Source organism: Balaenoptera acutorostrata, chromosome 3 (genome assembly GCF_949987535.1).
Source record: "Balaenoptera acutorostrata chromosome 3, mBalAcu1.1, whole genome shotgun sequence".
Taxonomy (NCBI): Eukaryota; Metazoa; Chordata; class Mammalia; order Artiodactyla; family Balaenopteridae; genus Balaenoptera; species Balaenoptera acutorostrata.
In genome coordinates, this window is record NC_080066.1 from 3578276 (window position 1) to 3603646 (window position 25371).

Sequence of the window (25371 nt, forward strand, 5' to 3'; positions counted from 1 at the left end):
GGCATGACCTGATTTACATTTGTAAACCCCGCTCTGGCTGCTCTGGGGCTCCTGTAGCATTATCCAGAGAGGAATCTTCTTGGCATGAGAAGAAATCCGTGCAGCCGCCTGAGTAGACATCCCCTTCTGCACTTTAATCTGCCCCAGGAGGGGACGGTTATCCCACCCAGTCTAGCTTGGGGTATTGCTTTTGGGCCTCCAGGTTTGTAAATCAACCTCTTATGCAAAGCTATGAACTAGATTCTGTCCAAAGTCCTGCCCGCCTGTGAGGTCCTGTGAGCAGTGAGTGGATTGGAGCCCTCTGCTTTAAACCATCGTCATGTTTGCTGAATGAACCAATGGAAAACCAAGTAGATGGCTGGCTGGCAGGAACGTGTGTGTGTGGAGAGAGAGAGAGAGAGAGAGAGAGGAGGGCGCGCTGGAGGTAGCTAGGGAAGGGCCCCCGGGGAGGAGGGATGGATCAAGAGCGCCAGCGGAGAGATTGATCTCACCTCTTAAGCGCCGCCTGCTTATTCTGGGACAGCGCTCAGTCTGCCTTCCAGGCTCTTTGGCTGCCTGGAGACAGGCTACGTAAATGGCCTGAAGCAAGCGTCAGAATCGCCCCAGGTGCTTTGCGCCTAGAGGGCAGATAGATCGCCTTCTCTTCAGACCCCACAACTGCATCCACCCCGCTCTGGGAGCCCAGGCTTTCCACATCCCTAGATGCCCCCTCTAGCCGCAGCGGGGTTAGGAGAGCCCAGGAAGGAAGGAGAGGGTGTGACTGCTGAGACCCCAGGTCAGGGCTCCCCATGGGGCCAGAGACAAGGTGGAAGCAGAATCCACCCCCATCCCAACCTCAGGGCTGGTCCTCGGATCCCCAAGGACCCTCCCTGCACACAGGTGGGTGCCAGAGCGCTGGGGGTCGGTGCCAAAGGCTCCCTGACTGCGTCACCGTCCCCCACTGCCCAGGCTGCCGCTGCGCAGGGGACCCAGGCCACCAGGCGCCTGCCACGTGTGAGGCTGACACCTCCACCAGGAGCCGCTTTCAATACGTTGGTGGGAATCCTGTGTCGGATCGGCTGTTCCTTCGTGGGGTCTGGGCCTCCAGAGGGAGAAACAAGCTTGACGTGGAGCAATGTGCCGACTTAGGCTACCCGGAAACGGAGAAGAAAATGCCAGCACTTTGCTGTGAGGCCACCCCGCTTGCGAAATCTGCCTTTTTGGATTCTGGTGGGAAGTCCCACTCTGCTCTGTTAGCAAAAAGACAGGGAGAGGGAGGGGAGGGAGAGGGAGGGAGACAGACAGACAGACAGACAGACAGCCAGCCAGCCAGCCAGCCAGCCAGCCAGCCAGCCAGCCAGCCAGGGCCCCAAGTACTCGGCAAGGTTGCTTTTGTTCTCCTGTGAGGGAGAAATGCTTTCCACATGGTCTGAGCGCAGGAGGCTTCTTTCCCCCTGCATGTGATCCCTGGACACCGCAGCGTGTAAACAATCATCATCCCACAGACAGTTTCCAGAAACAGCACCTCACTGGCTGATCCCACTCCCGCCTCTGAGGGAGGTGACCGCGTCCCCGCACCATCCTGCACCCGCCCCCCTGACCACCTGGAGCTGGACCGCTAAGTCCCCAGGAAGCTCATCCTGGCAGAGAGGAAGGGCCTGAGGCAAATGATGCTCTTGGTGGCCGCTGTCTGAGGTCACCCAGGCTCCCTGCCCAGAACTGCCTTCTCTGGGGCCCCTGGGCTCCACGACTGCCTGAGACAGACCACCGTCCTCTCCTCCAACAGGCAGATAAGATCACATGAAGACAAACCCAGGGCTGGGGAGAAACACTCTAATGGATGCCTGTGAGCACATAGATATTGTGGATTTCCTACGTCTCTGCAGGCAACTTGTGATAAATAAATAAATATAAACTACTCCCTTAAAATGGATAGGCTCTCTGAATAAGCATTTCCAGTTCTAGGAATCCATCCCCAGAAAATAAGCCAGGAATGTGGCAAACAGGAAAAATGGGAAACAACCTACGTGCCCAATCATAGGGGATTGAATGGTCTCTTCTACTTTGAGTCAACAGTTACAGACCCCTAGCAAACATAATTTTTGAGAACACATCCTGATAAATAAATGTGTATTTGTTTATAATAAGTTGTGTATGGGTACTGTGGTACTAAAAATGTTATGGCATTTAAAAACATACAATATGGGCATTTTAAGCAATATTTTAATTTTTATTTTATTCATGAATACCACAGCAATATTTAGGCTTTGAGAGAGCAAGTGATTTTGGACATGCTCAATTATTTCTTTAAATAGTAATTACCACTTTGTGATGCAACGGTTGAAAGTTCAATATATTTCTCTGCTTGGTTATAAAGCTGCCATAATTGAAAATAATCTTTTATGAAGGCAGATACAAATAGGAGAAAGACATAATTGGGCACACAATAAATCAAGTTAATTTTTCATTCTCATATACTAAGCATACAGAGATTTGTTCTGGAATTGGGCTAAGTAAATTTTCCACTTCTGTGATGTCAATTAATCCATCCTACATTTTTAATACTTTTAACAAATGCATCCAAAACACGAAAACTTTCATGGGAAAATCTTTAAACAAGTTAGAAATTTCTGTTTCCACATTTTAAACTGAGCAAATATGAGAGTATTTATATATAACTGCATTTTTTCCCAGCAATAAAATCACATAACATTGGAAATCAAAATGCACTCACTACTTCTCTCAAAAAGCATTATTTTATTTTTCATTGTTAAAATGTCACCATAACTTGAAGGGACAGATCCCATGTATTTGTTTTGAAACTTAAATGACATAATATGAGAAGCCACCAAATTCCTGTATTTATTAGCTCTTTTAAGTAATTTGCTACATGATACACATCCAAACTTTGTGTACATAAAAGACTTTTTTGCTCATTCCCTATGTCCGTAAAAAATATTATAAAGATTCTACTGTACGTTTAAAGCTTCATTTGATAAATGGAACTACGTGACTGATAGTCAGCGTAGAACTTTGCACTCGAGTTTCAAATTCCTTGCTACAGTAGTTTGTTTGTAAATAAATTTCAAGCATGGTGTAAATTATCAGCTGATATTTGTGGAGCACTTACTATGGGTCAGGCATAGCTTAAGCGCTTTATATATATTAACTCACTTTAACTTTTGCAACTACCCCTCATGTAGATATAATTATTATCCCCATTTTACAGGTGAGGAACCTGAGGCCCAGAGAGGTCAAGTAACTTGCTGTCTCACAGCGAGCAAGCAGCAGCCCTGGAATTTGAACCATGACAGCCCAGGTCCAAGGACAGTGCTGTTCCCCACTTGCTAGACTACTATCTATGTGTCTGCGTCTATCTGTTGAAGTTCAAGAACCTTGTGGCTCAAGAGGGCACTCTAGGACTTCCCTGGTGGCGCAGTGGTTAAGAATCCGCCTGCCAATGCAGGGGACATGGGTTCGAGCCCTGGTCCAGGAAGATCCCACATGCCGCGGAGCAACTAAGCCCATGCATCACAACTACTGAGCCTGCGCTCTAGAGCTCGCGAGCCACAACTACTGAGCCCACTTGCCACAACTACTGAAGCCCACGCGCCTAGAGCCTGTGCTCCGCAACAACAGAAGCCACCGCAACGAGAAGCCCATGCACCGCAACAAACAGTAGCCCCTGCTCACCGTAACTAGAGAAAGCCCACACGCAGCAACAAAGAAAGACCCAATGCAGCCAAAAATAAATAAATTAAATAAATAAATTTTAAAAAAAAAGCGGGCACTCTATTTTCTATCTCCTCTTATACCTATGTATAAGAACAACATTTGTTGTTGTTGTTTTTAATCATTATTGCAAACATTATTTAATATTGAGAATATATATCCTTCAGTTATCCTTCTGGTAGTGGCTTACAAAAACATATTTCATGTGTTTTGTTTTTGAAACATAACTCAGCAAATGCTGTAACCGAATCATGTTGAAAACGTGTGTGATTTCATCCACCTCTAGAGCAAAACTTCCACACTGTGTTGTGTGTTCTAATACTTGTTTCTCCAAATACTCAGCAACTGCTTTCTGTGCATCACCCGGTAGTATTTTCTGGCAAAAACTACATTTAAGTTCATCCCCACATTTTCCCCACATGTTATTTTGGCCAGTTTTACCCTGGTATGTGGCTTTTAAGCTTCTAGACATTTATTAGTAGTAGTTGAGTCAAAACGTGTAAGTTCGGAAATATTTCATGTCTTTAAACATCGGTGGAAAATGTTGAAATTTGTCGTTATATTCTCAATGCCTTTTTTTTTTTTTAATGTCCTGCTTATGGTGATATTCTTATTAGCTCTCAAGGTACACTTAGCGTAAGGCCATTACAAACGGAATGGCTAATATATCCATTATTCTCTCAAAACGTTAATACATTTGAGGCTGATTTATTTTCAGGTCTGTTTATATTGGTGGTGTTCTTACATCTAACAAGAACTATGACAAGCTCATACCAGACACTGAAGAACCTATTCTGTTATTTTCTTGTTTTCCTCTCACTTTCTACATTTTCTTTGCAGGAAGCTTTTTCAGACATTTTGTGACGGTTATTATTTAAAAGAGTATGATCTGGAAATCTCTCTAACCAAAAATCATAAACTGCAGTAAATTGCAATTTGCTAAAAGCAAAGAAAGTTGTGGGGTTCCCCACCCTGACCAGCCTCCCCCAGGACCATGGGTACCATCAGGCTCACAGACTGCATGCAGCACCATGGTGAGTCCAGATATCAGCTTATTTGGGGATAAAAATAAATAGCAGAGGAAGTTGCAATATTTTCTTCCCTCATCCCAGGGGATTATCTTGCATGTGCCTCACTTTGGAGACCACAAGGGAATACTTTGCAGTTTTTAAAAATTATGTTATAGAAGACTATATACAAAGATACAGGAACAGAGTCACAATATGCTAAATGGAAAAGATCAGGTTCAAAAACAGGATATACACAATAATTTTATTTTGTATATAAAAGTGTAATTCCAGATGATTCAAAGAAATGGAAAGATATCCCATGCTCCTGCACTGGAAGAATTAACGTTGCTAAAATGGCCATACCACCCAAAGCAATCTACAGATTTAATGTGATCCCTATCAAATTACCCATGTCATTTTTCACAGAACTGAAACAAATAATCCTAAAATTTATATTTTAGGAACCATAAAAAACCAGAATTGCCAAAGCAATCCTGAGGAAAGGGAACAAAGCTGGAGGCATAACCCTTCCAGACTTCAGACCATACTACAAAGCCACAGTAATCAAAACAGCATGGTATTGGCATAAACACAGAATATGGATCAATAGAACACAAGAGAGAGCCCAGATATAAACCCACACAACTAAGATCAATTAATTTTTGACAAAGGAGACAAGAATATACAATGGAGAAAAGACATTTTTCAGCAAGTGGTGTTGAGAAAGCTGGATAGCCACACATAAATCAATGAAGTTAGAACACACCCTCATACCATGCACAAAAATAAACTAAAAATGGCTTAAAGATTTAAATATTAGACATGACACCGTAGAACTCCTAGAACACAGGCAAAACATTCTCCGACATACATCATACCAATGTCTTCTTAGGTCAGTCTCCCAAGGCAATAGAAATAAAAGCAAAAATAAACAAATGGGACCTAATCAAACTATAAGCTTTTGCACAGCAAAGAAAACCATAAACAAAACAAAAAGACAACCTATGGACTGGGAGAAAATATTTGCAAATGATGCAACCAACAGGGCTTAATTTTCAAAATATACAAACAGCTAATACAACTCAGTAACAAAATACAACCCACTCAAAAGGATAGGCAGAAGACCTAAATAGACAAAGTTCTCCAAAGAAAACATACAGATGGCCAATGACAAGATGCTCAGCGTTGTTAATCATTAGAGAAATGCAAATGAAAACTGCAATGAGGTACCACCTCACACCAGTCAGAATGGCCATCATTAAAAAGTCTACAAATAACAAATGCTGGAGAGGGTGTGGAGAAAAGGGAACCCTCTTGCACTGTTGGTGGGAATGTAAATTGGTGCAGCCACTATGGAGAACAGTATGGAGTTCCTCAAAAAACTAAAAGTAGAGCTACCATATGATCTAGCAATCCCACCCTGGGCATATATTCAGACAAAACTATAATTCGAAAAGATCCATGCACCCCTATGTTCATAGCAGCACTATTCACAATAGCCAGGACATGGAAACAACCTAAATGTCTATCGACATATGAATGGATAAAGAAGATGTGGTACATATATACAATGGAATACTACTCAGCCATAAAAAAGAATGCAATAATGCCATTTGCAGCAACATGGATGGACCTAGAGATTATCATACAAAGTGAAGTAAGTCAGAAAGAGAAAGACAAATACCATATGATATCACTTATATATGGAATCTAAAATGTGACACAGATGAACTTACCTATGAAAGAGAAACTGACTCACAGACATAGAGAACGGAGTTGTGGTTGCCGAGGGGGAGGGGGGTGGGGGAGGGATGGATTGGGAGTTTGGGATGAGCAGATGCCAACTATTATATACAGAATGGATAAACAACAAGGTCCTACTGTACAGCACAGGGAACTATTGATATATTCAATATCTTGTAATAAACAATAATAGAATATAAAAAGAATATATATATCAATATATAACTGAATCACTTTGCTATATACCAGAAATGAGCACAACATTGTAAATCAACTATATAATATTGATGATATCCTGTTAAACTCAGTCTCTTTCCAGTTTAAAAGTAGCAGCCCCATCCTCATGGCTCATCTGACTGCACGGGGATGGCTGGTGAATCCAGACAGAACGCAAGGACCTGAATTACCTACGAAAGACAAGCATACCCCTAACCCACCAACCCTAAACAACTACAGACACAGGCTTTAGGGACATTAACTCAGGGACAGGCTTGTGAATTGGACATGGCCAGTTACCCGGAAGGGTTTGGTTCAGGCCTGTGGCAATGGCAAAATAATAAGACTACCCTTGGGCTTCTGTTCCCGGCTGTGGAAGGGGGCAGAGCAGCAACGCAGTGTGATGGAACTGCAGCTACATGCAGCCCACAAAGCATTGTAACTGGGGAAGACTTTATAAAAGGCCTACTCGAGTTGTCGAGCAATGCAAAAAAACCACTATTCAGGATCTAGAACAGCTGTGCATGACATATAGGACCCCTGGGACATCCATAGCGACCAAGGAATCCACTTTACTGGCCATGAAGTTCAGAAATGGGCCAGTGAAAATGACACACTGGCATAAAATAAATTTAAAAAAATAAAATAAATTTTAAAAGAAAACGAAAAAAGTGTATACACACACGTGACATCTATTCACATACACGGCAGGGAGCAAATGCTTCACGCTGTCACCACCTGTGTCTGCCTGCCCCCTCGGGGTAAGGGGCTGCGGGGTGCCCACGTCCTCCTGGAAACGAGGGAGCGGACACAGCCGCAGAGCTGTGCTTCTGTGCTTGGGGGGTGGGAGGTGGGAGGCTGCAGTCAGGACTCGGCCTCACGGGGGCGGCAGGTGAGCCAGGAGCTGCGCGACGCCCGCCGGGTACCAGGTGCAGGCGGAGGGGGAGCTCAGGGCCGCGGCCCGCTTCCCAGCTTCCCGCCCTGTCCCCGGCGGTGGACTGCCTGCCAGCTTGGTCTCAGCAACGACCTGTGTTATTCTAACACGGTTCTTCCAAGGGGACCTCACCAGACTTCACGTCCCGGCCTCGCGTGTCCGACAACGTGGTTTGGGCGCTGGGTCAGGAGAGAGTCGGTCTTCACAAGCGACGCGGGCGTGAGGCGCCAGCACCTGGGGAACGTTAGGCCGGTGGTCCAGGGCTGCAGTGCCACACTCCCTGCTCCCCGCGGGCCTGCTCAGCCCTTCGGTCCCGCCGGCCTCCCCTCCACACCGGCCTCCCGCCCAGGCTGACCTGCAGCGGCCGGTGCGAGCCCCCGCCCTCCGTCCTGACCTCTGCGTTGGGAGGCCTTCCAGGGCTGGCAGGGGCCCAGCGCACATCCCTGGGGTGACCCGGGACTGACCGCCCATCCCGGTGGCTTCAGACCCCGCGCCCACTGGAGCGTGGGGACGGGGAGACGAAGCGGGTGAGCCGGGGGCCCTGGGTTGCCACCCCCCGCCCCAAGGCCTGGGCTTCCTCCCTCTCAGACCCTCACCTAAAAGCTGCGGGAACCAGCGCTGGGCCCGGCAGCCTGCTCGCGGGGCAAAGCCTCTGCCCAGAGAGACGAGGAGTTGAAGATGTTATTGACTGCACCTGCAGTGTGTTGAGCCCCAGACGGCAGGCCCTTTACACACGTGCTGCCTTTTAATCCCATCAACAGCCCGGGGCAGGTGGGCTCTTTCATCTTCACGTTTACAGATGAGGAAACAGGCTCAGGGAAGTTGGATAAATAAATTGCCCGACGCCTCACAGCCTGGAAGTGGGAAGTTGGACCTGCGAGCCCGTGTGTGTCTGGGGACCCTGCAGTCCATTTCTGAGGCAGCGCGGCTGGAGTTCCGACCAGTCGACAGGCAGGTCACTGGGGTGTCTGTCGTGAACTCTGTCCCAAGGTACACTCTGGCACCCACCGAGGACGGGGCAGATCGGCCGGTGTGGCACGAGACCACCGGGGACAGCAGCTGGGCACACGGCTCTCAGAGACACCCCCTCCCCCTGGTGGGACTTCACTCCCCACCCAGACCCAGGCGGGGCTGTGAGCACTGAAGTCCCGGGACCAGGCCTTCCCAGTCCATACCTGATCTTCTCTGAGATTTGACAGAAGGAGGGGGGCCGGGATGCAGGGAAATACAACTGAGTCTGCCATGAACCCATGTGGCTGATGCACCAGCTTCCTGGGCCCCCAGCTCAGCCCACTGAGATACACGTGAGGGAGTGTGTGTGTGTACATGTGTGGGTGTGTGCATGTGTGTGTGCGTATGTGAATGTGTGTGCATGTGTGTGTGTGTGCATGTGTGGGTGTGTGTGTGCATGTGTGGGTGTGTGTGCATATGTGAAGGTGGGGTGTGCATGTGTGTGTGCATGTGTGTGTGTATGCAGGTGTGTGTGCATATGTGAATGTGTGTGTGCATGTGTGAGTGTGTGTGCATATGTGAATGTGTGTGTGCATGTGTGGGTGTGTGCATGTGTGGGTGTGTGCATGCGTGAGTGTGTGTGTGCATATGTGAATGTGTGTGTGTGCATGTGTGTGTGCATACGTGAATGTGTGTGTTCATGTATGCATCTGTGAGTGTGAGTGTGTGGCAGTGTGTGTGTGCATGTGTGTGTCTGTGAGTGCACGTCCAAGTGTGTGTTGAGGGGGACCCAGATTCTCAGCAGCCCGAGTCGGGGATTGTACTTTAGTTTGAGGTTCCAAAGGCCACACATGTGCTCCCCACTCTCACCAGCTCTGGGGCCTCCTCCTATTTCATGGAGGAGAAGAAAAGCCTCACACAAATTTAAGAGGCCACCAGGAGAGTTGATTATGATGTTTAAGAGCTAACGCTACCACCCACGACTCTCTGTTTACAAAGGACACTTGCTTACCGTCACTCTCGTAAACTGTGTGTACCGCGAGCACTTGGTAGGCAGGGCAGTGAGCTCTCATTCCGGGCAGGCGGGAGGAGAGGGGCCACTGCTGTTGGGCGGGCGAGAGCGGAGACAAAGGCACAGAAGGCAGATGCTCTGGCCCCAGATGTGTGGCGGTTAGGGAAGGTGACAGATCCCGTTAAGGGATGCCGCCCAGCACACACAGCGGAGCCGTGTCCCCATAAATCAACATCAGGCCTAGGTCTTGGGAAGCTCCTGCAAGCCTGGGGCCCCAACAGGCTTCCTGCCTAAGAAAAGACGGGGGGAAAAGGAAGAAGGGGTCAGTGGCTGTCCTCCAACACTGAGAACAGGGCCCTGAGGGCAGAGCTGGAGCAAGAACTTCAGGGGTCCCCAGTCTCCCAGTCCTGGGCCCCTGGAAGAATCCCAGGGCTCTGAACTGAAACCGAGTCCCCCTAAAACCAAGTTCCTCTGCCAAGTTCATGATTACCCTCTCTATCCAAAACTTTATTCCCTTTTTTGTCCTACACCAGCTCCCTTCAAGATTGAGGAGTGTCAAAGGAAAGGGGGGATTGAAAACAAGCAGGACCCCTTGGGGCCCTCCTGGCTACAAAAGCCCCTCTGCTTCTCCGTTTCTTGTTTGTAGAAAAAGGCTGTAGTCTCCTAGGCCTTCCCTGAGTTCCAAAGAGCAGATGTAAGCAGTTACTAATACGGGAAGTGAGGGAATGCAGAGAAAAAAAAGAAAAGCAGTTAAACAAGAAAAGTAATGACAGGGATTTCCCTGGTGGCATAGTGGTTAAGAATCTGCCTGCCAATGCAGGGGATATGGGTTCGAGCCCTGGTCGGGGAAGATCCCACGTCTTCCCCAGAACAGCTAAGCCCATGCACCACAACTACTGAAGCCAGAATGCCTAGAGACCATGCTCTGCAACAAGAGAAGCCACCGCAATGAGAAGCCCACGCACCGCGACGAAGAGTAGCCCCCACTCGCCACAATGAGAGAAGGCCCATGTGCAGCAACGAAGACCCAATGCAGCCGAAAATAAACAAATAAAATAAATAAATTTATTTAAAAAAAAAAAGAAAAGAAATGACAATGGTTCAGGGATAAAACAGAGTCCTAGTTTGGAATTCCCTGGCGGTCCAGTGGTTAGGACTCTGCGCTTCCACTGCAGGGGGCGCAGTTTCGATCCCTGGTCAGGGAACTAAGATCCTGCATGCCGTGCAGCGCAGCCAAAAAGAAACAAAACAGGGTCCTAGTTCCTCCTCCAGGGATGTGGGTAACAGTCTGGTGGGTACCTTTTAGTCGTTCTTCAGGAACTAGGGACACCCTGCCCCCAGGGGGAGGGCGCTGACCACAAGCACTAGACCCCAGACTGGTTGGAACCGGCTGACGACTGAGAGTCCTGCAGCATCGCCCTGTTACCTCACCACTAACCAATCAGAAGACAGTCATGCATCCTGCAGCCCTGCCCCCAAACGTGACCTTTAACAACGCTCCCCTGAAAATCATCAGGGAGTTTGGATCTTTTGATCATGAGCTGCCCATGCTCCTTGTTTGATGCCTGCAACACACACTATTCCTTCCTTCACCCCAACCCGGTGTCAGTAAGTTGGCTTTGCTGTACCGAGGGCAAGTGGACCCAAGTTCGGTGTGGTAACAGGACCCCTAGGGCAGTCAGCTTGGGCCCAGAGCTGCCCAACCTGGTGCAGACAGTCCTGCAGCTGCCAGGGAGAAGGTGTGCTTGTTCCCTCCGGGGCGCTTGCTTCTGCTTCTGCATCTGCCGCAGCTAAAAGGCACTTCTCCCCGAGAACCACGATGAACTCATCTACAGAATGGGCTCAGGATTAGTCCCTTCTGACCCGTCCAGCTCCTCCAGTTCTGAGTCCACAACTGTGCAGAGACTCCCCCGATGGTGGGAAGGAAGATGGTCCCAGCACCTCGGAGCGTGGAGAGACCCCAGCAGGCACTGAGCCTACTTCCTGCGTTTTGCAGAAGAGGAGACCTGAGCTGCAGAGATGTCACGGATGTGCCCAAGGTTAAGGATGAAGCTGAGGGCAGGACCCAGGCGCCTCAGGGGCCTTCCCAGTGCCCGAGGCAACAAGGCTCTGCTTTGTGGCCCCTTCATTTCTGAAATGGCACTTGTGCTCTGAAACAATGACGCTGAAATAAAAGCTAACAGGTTTATAGCTTAAAATAGTGATTGTTTGGTAAAAACAAGAAAGCCTTCAGCTCTGGCTCTTCAGTTTTGCCATGGCTCAACTAACCCTCACCACCTCCTGCAGACAAAAGCGGGAATTAATCACTACTATTCACAGAGCAGCACTGTTCCTGCAGCCTCTCAAAGATGCTGAAGCCTTAGGAGGTGAACATCGACTTCCAATACTGTGCAAACAAAGTGGGGGGGGAGGAGAGGCAGGACTGGGTGACAGGAGCCCAGGGAAAGGGCGCTGCCCATTCTGTGGCCCACACGCTCTCTTCACCAGCCCAGTGAGCCACACACTCTGGGAGGCACTCTGCCTCCTTCACGTGAAACCCTTCAGCATTTAGAAAGGCAAAACCTCTATTGAGCACAGATAAAGATCTTTCCAAAACGGATGGGAAAGTTGCACAACACTGCGAGTGCACTAACACCACGGAGCTGGACACTGAAGGGTTAAAATGGTAGCTTTTATGTTCTGTGAACTTTACCATCATTTTTTAAATGGGGAAAACCCCTAAGGGGAATAAAGAGAAGACTGGTCCATGGTTTCCAGATCTGGCCTCTGGAGGGATGGCACAAGCCCTTGTGCTCCCGGGAGCCTGGAGGAGCATTGAGCCCAGAGGGCCAGGCCAGCCAAGCTCCCAGCCCCGGCCAGCGAGTGGTGCCCAGCACCGGCTCGCCTCAGTTCGCGGCACCCTGCTGCACCTCTGCCCACACCCTTAGAAGCCAGGGCAGACCCAAGGCTGCCGTGTCCATGGGGCCAGAGTCAGGGCAGGGCTGAGCTCAGAGCACGCAGATCAGGCTGTGTCTGCACTAAGTCTAGTTGACGGGGAAACAGTTCTCAGAGGCCACGTTCCAAAGCCACAACCCTTGAAAGGGAGAGTATAAAATAGCCATCAAAGAGAATTCATTCAGCTTGCCAGGCACCGTGTCCAGTAGACACAGACCTCGCCCTGCTGGAAACCCCAGGAGATGCACCTAAGTCTGTGTGGTCATAGGGCCAGTGTAGGCGTTACAGGACCACACAGGCAGGACACTGTTGCAGAGAGGATCAGCCTTGAGGAGCTGTGCTAGGAGGAGCCCAGGACATGAAGTTCATGTCAGAAAAACTGACTTCAAGAAAAAAAAAAACTGACTTCAAGAAATATATGATTCGGGCTTCCCTGGTGGCGCAGTGGTTGAGAATCTGCCTGCCAATGCAGGGGACACGGGTTCGAGCCCTGGTCTGGGAAGATCCCACATACCGCAGAGCAACTAGGCCCGTGAGCCACAATTACTGAGCCTGCGCGTCTGGAGCCTGTGCTCCGCAACAAGAGAGGCCGCGATAGTGAGAGGCCTGCGCACCGCGATGAAGAGTGGTCCCCACTTGCCACAACTAGAGAAAGCCCTCGCACAGAAACGAAGACCCAACACAGTCATAAATAAATAAAAAATAAATAAATAAATAAAAATTAAAAAAAAAAAAAAAAGAAATATATGATTCGATTTACAATAGCGAAGACATGGAAGCAACCTAAGTGTCCATCAACAGATGAATGGATAAAGAAGATGTGGTGCATCTATACAATGGAATACTACTCAGCCATAAAAAAGAATGAAATAATGCCATTTGCAGCAACATGGATAGACAAAGAGATTATCATACTAAGTGAAGAAAGACAAATATCATATGATATCACTTATATGTGGAATCTAAGAAAGTAGTAAAAATGGACTTATTTACAAAACAGAAACAGACTCATAGACATAGAGAACAGACTTACAGTTACCAAAGGGGACGGAGGAGGGATAAATTGGGAGTATGGGATTAACAGATGCAAGCTACCATATATAAAATAGATAACCAACAGGACCTACTGTATAGCACAGGGAACTACGTTCAATATCTTGTAATAACCTATAATGGAAAAGAATTGAAAAAAAGACTATAGATGTATACATATATATGTATAACGAAATCGCTTTGCTGTACACCTGAAAGTAACACAATATTGTAAATCAACTCTACTTCAAAGAAAAAAATACACGATCAGATCCTCAAAAAGTTAACACAGAATTACTATATGACCTGGGAATTCCACTCCTAGGCATATGCCTAAAAGAATTGAAAGCAGGGACTCAGACACCAGTACACTTGTGTTTATAGCATCATTATGCACAACAGCCAAAGGTGGAAACAATCCAAGTGTCCATCGATGGATGAATGGATAAACAACAGATGGTGTATATACAATGGAATATTATTCAGCCATAAAAAAGTAAGTAAATTCTGACACGTTACAATATGGATGAATCTCGAGGAGGTTATGATAAATGAAATAAGCCAGTTAAAAAAGGACAAGTATTGTACAATTCCACTTATACTAGGCACCTAGAGTAGTCAAAGTCATACAGAAAGTGGGTGAGGGGTTATCAGGGGCTGGGGGAGGGGGAATGGGGAGTTATTGTTTCATGGGGACAGAGTTTCTATTTGGGATGATGAAGAAGTTCTGGAACTGGATAGTGGTAATGGTTGCACAAAATTGTGTATATACTTAATGCCACTGAATTGTACACTTAAAATGGTTTAAATGGTCCATTTCATGTTATGTCTATTTTACCACAATTAAAAAAAAATTCTTCAGTTACTTAACTCTGCAGCGGAAAAAACCCCACATCACTCCCAGGTTGCTGCAGCCGTCCACAGGCTGGGAGCCAGGCAGCGAGCAAGAGCGTCAGGTGGACTTCAGACTCCTGCAAGGCGTCAGATTTCCAAGCATCTCGGCTGCTTTTACCCTAATGGCTGTTGCTAAAATGGGCCAACTGATGGGTTTTAGCTTTAACAGCCCCTTGGGGCAAAGAAACAGAAACCAAAGCCTGCCTCCCACACACACACCGTGATAGGGCGCCCAGCAGAAGACCCTTCCCGCAGGGAGGCCTGCCCCGGGGCTGCACCCGTTCTCCACCCCCAGAAGCACACTCACCACGGGGCCCATGTGACAGTGGCCTTGGCAGCTAGCAAGGAAAGCGGACGACCCAGGCCTGGCCACTGGCCCTAGACTGAATTTGCAGCCTAGATTCACAGGGAAACTCGAGCCAAGCATGCGTGTCAGGGGGTCCCAGATGGGCCTGCTCGGCAGGTACAGGTCAAGAGATGCTAGCAGCCACGCCCACCACGCCGCCAGCGTGACGGCCTCCCCATCACCCCTCCACACCCCCTCTGCCCCCTCTCCCTCTCCCGTCACAGCTCTGCTTCCTCCCGTTTGCTGGGAGCCCCCTGCTCTCTAGCCCTGGCCCCCACGTGGGCTGGACATTCTCTCTGCCACCAGCTCTGCCACCCTACTCATCCTTTTGACCTCAGCCCCAAAGGCATTTCCTCAGGGAAGCTTGCTCTGACCCCAAGCCTAAACCCCTTTGTAAATACACTTTTATAAACCTGGTTCCTTGCTTTCAGAGCACTTAAATCAGTTCTGAATTATACTTTTATTAGTGGGATGATTTGATTAATATCTCTATCCCTCACTAGACTATAAACACCCTGACAGCAGGAAACATATCTGGTAATATTCATCATAATTCCAGGGTCTAACACATTGGATGGACTCAAAATTGTTTTTGAACAAATAGCTCAGAAGACTTGGGGTTTGTCCCAATTTTGCCACTTGTCTTGTGACTTTCGTCAGCCACTGATCTTTCTGAAATTTGGTTTCCCTTCTTGTATAATGGAATAACATGACTTATTTTTGTGTGTACACATTTAGTTTTATTGTACCAAAGCAACGTGTACTCTTTTAACATTTAAAACTGAGTGTCATCTTTCCTCTCCAGTGAAACAAAAAGAAAAATCGAAAAATAAACAGGAACAAAATTACAATAGAAAATGTCAACTGCAAATAAGACCCTACAGGTCCTGCTGGTTCTCCATGGAATGGCAGGGCCCAAGTTATCATTAGGAGACAATTTTATTTTAAAAGTGTCATCTTAAACTGCAAGGATGTCTGTTAAACACCACAATTCCCGGGGTTCTTATAAGGACCAAATAAAACCCAATATATGAAAAATGTAAGTTTTATTACAGGATTGCAGCTGGAGTAATATCATATTTTGCTCTGTGATTAACACTGATTAGGCACTTACTGTAAACCAGACACTATGCAAGGTGCTTCCAAGACATTTTCTCATTTAATCCTTGTCTTAAAAACTGCAAAGACAGTGGAGAAAAGACAGCCTCTTCAATAAGTGGTGCTGGGAAAATTGGACAGCTACATGTAAAAGTATGAAATTAGAACACTCCCTGACACCATGCACAAAAATAAACTCAAAATGGATTAAAGACCTAAGTGTAAGGGCAGACACTATCAAACTCTTAGAGGAAAACATAGGCAGAACACTCTATGACATATATCACAGCAAGATTCTTTTTGACCCAGCTCCCAGAGAAATGGAAATAAGAACACAAATAAACAAATGGGACCTAATGAAACTTAAAAGCTTTTGCACAGCAAAGGAAACCATAAACAAGACCAAAAGACAACCCTCAGAATGGGAGAAAATATTTGCAAATGAAGCAACTGACAAAGGATTAATCTCCAAGATTTACAAGCAGCTCATGCAGCTCAATAACAAAAAAACGAACAACCCAATCCAAAAATGGGCAGAAGACCTAAATAGACATTTATCCAAAGAAGATATACAGATGGCCTACAGACACATGAAAGAATGCTCAACATCATTAATCATTAGAGAAATGCAAATCAAAACTACAATGAGATATCATCTCACACCGGTCAGAATGGCCATCATCAAAAAATCTAGAAACAATAAATGCTGGAGAGGGTGTGGAGGAAAGGGAACACTCTTGCACTGTTGGTAGGAATGTAAATTGATACAGCCACTATGGAGAACAGTATGGAGGTTCCTTAAAAAACTACAAATAGAACTACCATACGATCCAGCAATCCCACTACTGGGCATATACCCTGAGAAAACCATAGGTCAAAAAGAGTCATGTACCAAAATGTTCATTGCAGCTCTATTTACAATAGCCAGGACATGGAAGCAACCTAAGTGTCCATCATCGGATGAATGGATAAAGAAGATGTGGCACATATATACAATGGAATATTACTCAGCCATAAAAAGAAACGAAATGGAGGTATTTGTAGTGAGGTGGATGGAGTTAGAGTCTGTCATACAGAGTGAAGTAAGTCAGAAAGAGAAAAACAAATATAGTATGCTAACACATATATACGGAATCTAAGGAAAAAAAAAAAAAAGGCCATGAAGAACCTAGTGGCAAGACGGGAATAAAGACACAGACCTACCAGAGAATGGACTTGAGGACATGGGGAGGGGGTGGGGTGAGATGTGGCAGGGTAAGAGAGTGTCATGGACATATATACACTACCAAATGTAAAATAGATAGCTAGTGGGAAGCAGCCGCATAGCACAGGGAGATCAGCTCGGTGCTTTGTGACCACCTAGAGGGGTGGGATGGGGAGGGTGGGAGGGAGGGAGATGCAAGAGGGAAGAGAAATGGGAACATATTGTATATGTATAACTGATTCACTTTGTTATAAAGCAGAAGCTAACACACCATTGTAAGGCAATTATACTTCAATAAAGATGTTTTTAAAAAAACAAACAAAACAAACAAACAAACAAACAAAAAACTGCAAAGAAGGTGTGATTGTCTGAATTCTACACGTGAAGAAATTGAAGTCCTTAGAAGTTCAAGAAATTTGCTTTGACTCCAGCTGAGAAATGTGGGATTGGAACTCAGGTCTCTCTGATCCCAGCGCCTGCACTCTCCTGACCCCCAGCCTCGGGGTCTTCTCCAAGCTCCCCCTCGCCCAGAGCTGCTCTGGAACTGACTGGCTGGCTGGAATCAAGGAGGGAACGCCAGAGGGTCTCTGCTTTCCATGTCCCTCCCAAATTCACTAGAAGTTTAGAGTCACCAGAGCACAGCATGCCCCAGTATAAGGGCCGCTGGGCAAGAACCCAGATCTCCTGGGGAAACCCAGGTCTGCAGAGCATCTCCCTGACTTTGGTGAAGGGGGCCACCGGCCTCAGGTCACCCCAGATCTGCTTCAGTTCACGATCACTCACCCTGCCCTCCACTCACAGGCGTGTTCAAGCAGCCCTTGAGTGTCTAAAAGATCGTGCAAGGAGACGGTGACACCAAAGGAAGTTCTTTTTCAATTTACAAAAGGTTTTTTAAAAGTGATTTTTCAACCTAAGACAAAAACCAGCTTTAAATTTTTGCCATTGTCTCCAGATCCAAAAGTCCTGTTTCCTAAGTTTTTGAATAGAACCGCACTTCGTCCACTTTGGAATCAGTTTACAGTTTCCATTTTGTTCTTTGGAAGGCCTTCCTGTGTTTATGGCAAAGTTTTTTTCAATGTCCATCACCCAAGGAGCAGAAGTCAGTGCGTCTCGGGGGTAACAAGTGACAACCAGAAAAAAATTTTTTTAAATTTTTTTTTTAAAGAGTGACAACCAGAAGAGTTTCCACTATTGTTTTCTAGGACCCTAAGATTAATTACTATAAACAAGAACAAGTCCAAACAGTAAGTGCTTGATGATTATATTTTGGACATCTATGTAGGTTATGAGTGGGTAGATATTTTATTTTAAATATACATATACTAAGTTTACTTTCTGCAAAGAGACATTTCCAACTCCTACCTCAAGCACAAGGAAATTAAAACACCACACACACACACACACACCCTCAGCCGTATTTTCACCAAAGATAATGAACAGAGTAGACAGATCAGTCTGACAGGTAATTTACCATTAATGGTTTGATTTCATCAGTCTAGCCACCAATGCATTATGAACCAGGAAAATTAGACAAGTCAAGAGCATGATAGTATCAGTGTTTAGTGTTTATTTTCCATTACCTGGCAGCACAATTATTCTCAATAAAATATAACTGTTCTCTAAGAGAAAAACTTGAAGCAGTGTGGCTAATAAAATAGTACTATTAAAGTTTCAAGCAGACTCAGCTACTTGGACAAAGGGACCATGTGCCTTTTGTTGATGATCACTGTGACAGCTGGAAAACCATGCAGGTTTATCACTCCGTTTAGGTGAAATGCAGGGAAACAGGGCATTCTCCACACAAATAACTTCCACAGCCACTAAATGAAAAATGTTTTTCTCCTTCCCTTTCGAATGTCACGCAAAATGTAGTCATTTTTTTTTTTAATTTTTATTTATTTATTTATTTTTGGCTGTGTTGGGTCTTCGTTTCTGCACGAGCTTTCTCTAGTTGCGGCAAGCGGGGGCCACTCTTCATCGCGGTGCGCGGGCCTCTCACTATCGCGGCCTCTTGTTGCGGAGCACAGGCTCCAGACGCGCAGGCTCAGTAGTTGTGGCTCACGGGCCTAGTTGCTCCGCGGCATGTGGGATCTTCCCAGATCAGGGCTCGAACCCGTGTCCCCTGCATTAGCAGGCAGGTTCTCAACCACTGCGCCACCAGGGAAGCCCAATGTAGTCATTTTTTAAGTGAGTTGACAATTCTGTGTTGGTTACCCCAACCCAAAGCAACATATGACAAAGTTACTGAAAATCTTACATCAATATGAGATATATTAATAAATGTCACACATGCTCTGGTGCCCTAAGCCCAGGTATAAATTCATCCAAAAATGATGAAAAGAGTCTTAACAGCTACCCCTGCCTATCAGACTTTTCAGAAATTGAGTTTTCAAAAACAGGTAAATTGTTTGAGATTAGCCTCACACACAAATATTCCTGTCATATGGTGAAATTTTTCTTCCCAATGCTCTGTTTTGAAAAAAAAATAGTGGAATACAACTTTGAAAAAATGTAGATTCCTTACATTTCAAATGTAATTTCAATGTTCCTAATTTTACCATTGTATCCCTTATAACCAGTTGCCAAACAAAGCAGCTGAGAATCCGAGAAAGCCTTCAGTTTCAAGATAGTGTCTTCTTAGAAGCGGAAAGATAGTAATTTCAAGAACATCAATGCCAAAAGAGGGTAAAAGGCAGTTTCCAAGGCTTAAATAAGGTCAATCTTAGCTCCTTCTACCACAGAGACACTGAGGGTTGATATAAGAAGGGAAGGAGGACTTCCCTGGTGGCGCAGTGGTTAAGAATCCGCCTGCCAAGGAAGGGGACACAGGTTCGAGCTCTGGTCCGGGAAGATCCCAAATGCCGCGGAGCAACTAAGCCCATGCGCCACAACTACTGAGACTGCGCTCTAGAACCCGCAAGCCACAACTACTGAGCCTGCACACTGCAACTACTGAGCCTGCAGTGCCACAACTACCGAAGCCTACACGCCTGGAGCCTGTGCTCCGCAACAAGAGAAGCCACTGCAATGAGAAGCCCACGCACAACGAAGAGTAGCCCCCGCTCGCCACAACTAGAGAAAGCCCACACGCAGCAACAAAGACCCAACGCAGCCAAAACTAACTAAATAAATAAATTTATAAAAAAATAATTTAAAAAATTTTAAAAAAGAAGGGAAGGAAGAGGAGGGGGAGGAGGAGTAATAGTAATGATAATCATAAAGCTGTAGTGAGGGCTAGAGTCTACAGATCACACAGCACTTGCAGTGTGGGGTATGATTGAAAGAAGAGGGAGGAATACACCTCATATCTCATTCACCCTCCACTCACTAGTTCAGCATCCACTGACGATTCTTGCCTGAATCGCTTATTACTTTCATGGTTGCTCTTCTCTTTCTTCTTTTGTTCATTTTTCTCCTGGATTATTGGTCTTTTACTTCTTAATTTCTAAGAGCTCTTTAAATATTAGGGAGATTATTTCTTCACCTATGACAGATTTGTCTATTTTGTTAATCATAAAAAAATTGTAAAAGAATATATAGCTAATAGTTACAGTAAGAGAAGTGAAATATTGAAAACTACTAGAATCAAAAGAAGACCAGCAAAGGAGGGGGAGACATTTCACTTTTATGGCTTTTATATTTCCAGGAACTGAGGACAAGAGACCAAATATTATAACAAAAGATGCTCTCACTGCTCTTACCTCTCAGGCTCTCAGGAAATTCCAAGTGTTTTGGGAGCTGTGAGCCAGGAATTGCAGACAAATACTAAACACATACAGAAAAAAAATTTTATATATATTTGAATATATATGACCAAAATATATCTGAATGACCAAATATATATTTCTTACAAATCACAATAACGCAAGTAGAGAATTCTAGGTTGGCAGTTTACTTTCAGTATTTTACTATTTTTGTTGAGAAGTCAGTAGCCAATTTTCTTATTGCTTATTTGAAGGTAACGTTGTTTTTCTTTTGTCTCTACTGTTTGGCACTTTCCCTATGATATCCCTACAATGATGTGGGGGTTTTTTTTTGTATTTATCCTGTGTGTTTAGAGAGCTCCCTCCATCTATGGTTTGTCGATTTTCAATCTACTTTGGAAAATTCCCAGCCATTCTCTCTTCAAATAGTGCTTCTACCATATCCTCTCTCACCTTTCTTGGAACCCCTGCTACATGGATGTTAAATTTTTTTCACCATTTCCCATATAACCCTTATGTTCTTTATTTTCTATCCTTTTGTCTCTCCAGGTTTCAGTCTGGATATTATCTGTTGAGATATCTTCTGGTACAATTCTCTCTTTAGCTGTGTCTAATCTGTAAGCTCATCTATAGAGTTCTTAAATTCAGCTACTGTATTTTTCAGTCCCAGAATTTCCATTTGAGTCTTATAATTTCTAGTTCTTTGCTGAAATTCTCGATCTTTTCATTCAATGTCTTAAACATACTAATCACAGCTTTTGTAAAACAGGACAATTCCAATATTTGGAACTCACGTGTAACTATTTCTATTGTCTGTTTTTTCTATTGATTTTGGTCAATTATTGCTTTTATTCTCTGCTTTGTTTTGTTTTGTCTTGTTTTTTAAATTGAATGCCAAACACTGTGTATGAAAAATTGTGACTTAGGTGTTCCGGATGTTCTGGTCCCACAGTGAGGCTAAGCTTCTTTTAAAAGTTTTAAGCACATTTCCCCCCTTTTTTTATTGTGGCATAATTTACATGCAGGGAAATGTGAAGATCTTAAGTGAATAGTTTGATGAACTTTGACAAATATACAACCCACATCTATCAAAATATGGCACTTTTTATCACTCCTTGGGCCTCTTTCCCAATAAATTCCCTCTCCCCACAAAAATATTGAGATGAATGTATAAACAAATGCAATAGACACAATGGAATACCACGCAGCAATAAAAAGACAAACACTTGGGTGAATCACAAAACGTTACAGTGAATCAAAGACGTTGGACAGAAAAGAGTAACTGCATAATGGTTATATTTATATGAACCTCTAGCAGAGTCAAATCTAATCTAAAAAAAAAAAAATCTAATCTATAGTTATAGAAAAGCCCATCGGTATTTGCTTGGGACCAGGTCTGGAGGATAGATATTGGCCAAAATGGGCCCTTGGAACTTCTGGGGGTGATGGAAATGGTCTTTGTCTTGTTTGTGCCAGTGGTTTACACAGGTGAGTACGTTTGTCACTAATCAAACTATACACTTAAATGGGCATATTTTATTGTATGTAAATTGTACCTCAATAACGTTGATTTTAAAATGTTACCAGGTTTTCCAGTTGTTCTCAGCTGGAGAATCTTCATTCTCAGGGACCCAGGGGATGACAGAATTAGGATATTCCAGAAGTGTTCATTTGTTTAGTCTCCTGTTACACATACACCAACCAGAATACCACCAATACAATTACTAAAAATATTTTTGAATTTTTGCATATGTCCTCCCCATTCATCGTAACAATGGTACTAAATCTTCATTTGGAAGGGTGTATGTAGTCATTAAGGACTATCTATCCTCCCTGTTGGCCCTCATTTAGTCTTATTTCTATTATAAGTAACTAAATATTTAATACTCAACCACCAGTCCTTATGCTGATGTCTCCAAGACATTTTGGTAGCCTGAAACTCTGTAATCTGTAGTCTGTAAACTTCTGTAATCGATTCTTAAAGATGGGATCATGAGAAGAGCCTTTCTTGAATTCTTAAATGCTGATAACAATTTGTGCCTTTTATATTTCAAAGTCTGTTTTGTTAGATAGGAAATCCTTGACTTTCTTTTCTTGAGAATCTTAAACACATTGCTCCACCTGCATCTGGTATAAAATAGTATGGTTGAAAATTCTAATAATCTAGTAATTTCCTCCTTACAGTCCAGTAATTTCACTAGAGTACATCTTGTTGATGGTTATTTTCAGTCCATATTAGTTATCTGATGTGCTCTTTCAATACATAATTTCTTATTTCAGGGAAGTACTTCTAAAATATTTTTAATGTCTTTTTCTTGCCTTGGTTTTCTTCTGAACTCCTACTGGTACTATGTTTGACCTTCTTTACCTATCTTCAATGTCACTTTTTAATCTTTTAAAAATCTTTAAGTCTTTCATTTTTTATTTAAAAAACTTTTACACCTTCTATTTCTTTTAAGGCATTATCTGTTTTATTTATCTGGTCTTATGTTTCTATTTATGATCCTAAAATATTTTATTTCTAATTCTTTCCTGAGTTGTCATCTTATAATTCTGATTTGATGTTGTTCTTTCATGTCTTATACTATTTCTTAAAAAGCTCATTTTGCAATAAAAAAATACAGTTTTCTTTTATGGGCACATGTTTCTGGAATGCTCCCATTTTCCATAGGGGTGTTATTCTGCTTATTCTTTTTCCTTATAATTTCATATGGGATTTGGCCTTGATGTTATTATTTTGCTCATTTTCATGTAAAATTAATTCTCCTGAACTTATGGACTAAGGAGTCAGGAAAGCTTTGTTAACTTCACAGATTCATTCTTGTGTTGTTTCTGCATTGTGTTAAAAAGTATGGCAGCTTGATTCCTGGGACTTCCTGGCTCTACTTCCCCTTCCCACCTTGAACTAGACAACCTCCTTTATCTACTGTCCCTAACCCACCCAATTTTGATTCTACTCCCAGCAACTTTTCTTCAGTGTGAGGCCTTGTCCTGGAAGGGATCTCTGGCAAGTTAGTTTTGAGAATTCCTGGGGTGACAGTGACTCAGCCCCTTCAGTGCTGGTGGTTATACTGTGGTTCTCCTGCCCTCAGGTTTATCAGATGCTACCCTACTGCCTCTTTCAAATACTGTACCCTTCCAGATCTTGCAGCTGGTGGTGCTTTATCCCCAGCTGCTCATATTTTGGGGGTTGTGAAGATATCTTGTTACCTAGCTTTGCTGTCAATGTCATCTTGCTGTTGTTTTAACATGGGAATTGAAAAACTATGCCATCACCACTACCTCCCTGGAATCCTTTCCATATATTAATTTTCATACAGGAGGTATGATGTGGATTACTTGTGTGACCACTAACAATGTTGTTAAATGCTTTTCCTGACATTTTAGTTGAGAATGTCCCACTTCACATTTTATGGCTTCATGCCACGATAATCCATCTGCTGTTTAAAACCAGGCCTCATCCATTGAAACGATGCTTCATCAAAGCCTTTGACATCTCCTGTATTTATTTGACAAACTTGCCTAACTTCAACTCCACAAGTACTCAAGGATTATGTCATTCTCAACTCATACCCAATCACGTAGCAATAAATCTTAGTTCAATCTCAACAACCTGGCCTGGCCACTAGTAGCTGACTGGGAAGGCACATTTATAATAAAACTACTGAGACTGACCATTTCAATTCACCCACTCCATAAGGGTTTATGTCGGAACTAAATATATACCAGTTGTCATAATACCAATCTCAAAACTAGAAACATGGGACTTTCCTGGTGGTCCAGTGGTTAAGACTCTGTGCTTCTGTTTTGCTTACCATTACATCCCCAGAGGTTAACACTAGGCGTAAACACCTAATACAACGTCACTGAATTTGTTGAATGAATAAATGGGATCTTAGCAGGTTGTTTATATTAAACTCTCTTCAGTGGGGGATGCTGCAGTACTACCTGTTATTTAAAACAGCAGTTTCATATTGTATGATGCTGGCTTTGTGGAACCACCGATGCCAACTGAATATGCTCTAGCCGCTTCCGAGTGTGGTAAGATGGTAAGAAGGCTGAGCTGCTGGTACTGGCAGTGCTCAGGCAATCAATCCAGCTAATGTAACAGGCCAGGAGACAGGGCCGTCATAAGATGCAGCCCGGTGTCAGAAACACCACATCTGATCTGGTTCCCAACGTAAGGCGTTGAATTCAGGGAACCTCATAGTCAGAACTAGAGCTATTGGTATCTTTAGCTATTGTCCCCCTTTATAACGCAGCTGTGCTGGCTTCTGTAGAGGCCTTTGATTCCTCTTTAAGTCCACCCTCTCCAGGAAACCTGGACACAAGGGCCTCAGCAAGCCCCAATACGGCCTGTCTGAGTAGGCACACATCTGACTGTCCAAGGCAAACAGCAACTGCTGAGACAGGCCACCTCCAGATTCATAAGAGATGTACACAACATATAAAAGAAAGAAAATAGAAGTTGCAACATGCCCCATAAATAAAAATTTAGCTTGAAAACAGATGTCCACAATAGGTAGACAAGCTACATGTTTCCTCCTCAAATGATATTATGTGAACATGCCACAATATGCTT